The sequence below is a fragment of the Amphimedon queenslandica genome, unplaced genomic scaffold, assembly GCF_000090795.2.
Source record: "Amphimedon queenslandica unplaced genomic scaffold, v1.1 AMPQUscaffold_12852, whole genome shotgun sequence".
Lineage (NCBI taxonomy): Eukaryota > Metazoa > Porifera > Demospongiae > Haplosclerida > Niphatidae > Amphimedon > Amphimedon queenslandica.
Genome location: NW_003546912.1, coordinates 1 through 3,232, shown reverse-complemented (window position 1 = coordinate 3,232; position 3,232 = coordinate 1).

Here is a 3,232-nt window from a genome sequence, read left to right as displayed (position 1 = left end):
TCCATATCTCTCGTATGCTGGAAACTCTCCTCCTTCAATTAGTGAGAACTGGTAAGGAAGACTAGCTGTGTGAACTGGAGCAACAGCGAATTTAAGATACTTGGATAAAGAAGGATCACTGAGATCAATACAGTGTTGCATTTCTATCCTCAGTGACTTGAGGAGTGGACTGGTTGATATTGCATACACTGCACTGACTAGTCTTGTATTCTCAGGAAACCTATATAGGAATTAATAATTAAAATACATGTATATGTATATACCATATAGCTGAAAATTTTCGTGGCCAAAAACTTTCGTGGTTTTTGCGGTTTGGAATGGCACCACAAAATTGAAATCACAAAATTAATATTTGCAGGTTAATGAGAGGCATGGATGCTTCACTGATGATCCACAAAAATAAAAAACCACAAATAGACTAGGAGCCATCAAACACAAAAGTTTTTTGCCAAGAAACTTTCTGGCTATATTTATATTGTACAATGTACAATCGGTAATTTTTGTCAGGTAAAATTTTTGTTATTTCATGCATCAAAAATTAAATTTTGGCATAAAAGATTTTGTCATAATCATTATTTAATTGTTCTAATTGTTGCAGAGCAAATTTATAAGGCAGTAATATATTCTTCACTAGACACATAAAGAATAAATTATCAATTGTTTTCCCTCACAATAATTCCCCACTAACTACATGTATACAGTAATTACTACATGTACAGTATATGTACTTGAAGTGTCCTCCTACAAGAGCTAGTACTGATACTTCTACAGTCTCTGATGCTGATAGACTATCCTCTGGTACACTAATCCTCAGTCCATACTCCTCCCAGTTCATCAGTTGAGGTTTGTCTCCTTGAACTAAGAACAACTTCTTCCCTGCTATTTGGGACTCACTCAGACCTTCCAAATTATCTGTAGAAAAGTATAACATGTGAAATTATGTATTGTTAAAATGTGTATGTAATTATGGACAAAGATGAGACAACGAACCATAATTCATGTAAAGCTACAGTGAATGACAATGTACAGTACATGAAGCGACTTTAAAAATTCATAAAATATCTAATTTTGATCAGAATCAGCTCAAACTTTCTACACATTATGCATGTAAGTACACATATATGCATAAAGAAAAATTCTATAATTGAAGAATTCTCTATATTTTAATTTTGGCAAAATTTGGCTCCAGACCGTGTACTATGGTACAGGGACTAACCTTGTGATGGTACAAGATAGTTGAACTGAATTTCTTTGTCAAGAGCTAAGAGTATAAAAAATAATAAAATAAATAAATAATTAGATACTTGTTTGTGTTATTTGTATTTCTTTGCTTTCAGATTCAACTTGAGTCTTAACTTCATCATTTGAATCTTTTACTACAAATAATATTAATGATACTTAATATACATGTCAAAAGTAGCTTCACAAACAACAACATACTATTAGTATCATAATCTTCATCATTATTCATTGTATATTGTCCAGTAGGTAATTCATGTAAACCTACAGTGAATGACAATGTACATGAATATAATTAATATTATGCCAATCACTAATCCTTACCTTCCAGTATATCATCTCTATCCATTCTTTTCAATGATTCCTTCAGTTCAGTTATTGTTCTGTCCTTCTCATGACACCAGGTCTCAAGTACATGAGTTAATCTTGAATCAACTGGTGTCATCTCTTTGATTTCAGTTAACACTGATTCCTTCACTTCAAGACACTGTCCAATGTGATACCATATGCAGTCATCTTCAACTTGTTCTAGTATCACTGATAATTGGGATATGTCACCTATAAAATAATAATAACAATAATAATAATAATAATGATTATTATTATTATTATTATTATTATCATTATTATTATTTATATTCATTTTTGATTTAAAAAGGTACTGTGTAGAGCAAGTAAATTTAGAGGGAAAATTTTGGCCAATTTTATAGCTATCACAAAATTTTAATCTATTATGCATTATACAAGTAAATGAGCTTAATTATGATGTACACTGATGCGCATTTATGGCCACAAATTAATTACTTCCACTAATCACTACAAAGTCCTATTCCAAATATGGTAAACCATACTAAAACAATTTGTGTACTCGTACACATACACTCATATGGTTTATTAGTAGATACAGTTTATATTAGAGTACTGAACTAACCTTTACTGATATAAGTACATGTATGTACAGTCTCAGTCTCTTCTAATATCTCAGTCTCTTCTTTCTGTTCTACTGGTACTATACAATACAATTTATCAATAATTATTAATAATAAGTATACTATTATGATCTTTAATTAATGACATCAATCTTTCATTCTCCAGTATCAATGCTTTCCTTTGTTCTAATTATAAGAAGAGGCCATTAACTAGTAAATTTAATAATTTATGCGTGTGTATATACTTTGAAATGTTTCGCTTTCATTTTTAACCTTTTGTATTTCATTCTTCAATTCTAAAGTATATAACAAACATGACTAAATATAAGATATACATGTACATACATGTCACATACAAAAAGTACATATACATGGTAAGTTATAATCAAAATAATTATTACTATATAACGTATATGTATAACCTGATATTAATTCTTCATATTGTTCTGTCTTGTGTTTCAAGTCTCCAGTAACTTCCTCCTGTTGTTCAGTAAGTGTTGCTATTCTCTCTTCGTATTTCTTTATAACTTGTTCAGGAAATTGTTTCTTTTTTTCATGGAGTTCCTTTTCTTCTTCCAGTGGCTTTTGAATCTCCTGTAGCAACATAACTTGATCCTTATCCTTTCTGTCTTCCTCCTCCTGGTAAGAATGGCTCACTGATTCTGTTGTTCCTATACTCAATAGTTATATTATGTATCATATTAATAATAATGTACCTGCTGGTATTTCAGTTACAAAAATACCTTTACTTTGTACAGTAGGGTCATCAAAAGTACCAGTGAATGATTTTTGTTTTCTAACTCCCCACATATCATCATCACCAACACCTCTAATGACATTTAAATTTATTCTGACATTATGGGGTAATACAGCAGATGATAGTCTTTGTACATCATTAAGTACAAAATCATTCACATCTTTATCAATGACAATGGTAATCCTTTCGTACTTAAGTAGCGATAACTGTTTTTCCAAATACAATTTAAGTTTTTCTTCTTTAAACTTCTCAACAGCTTCCTTATATTCCTTAATAACTACCTTAGCCTCCTCTATACTGAACTCAC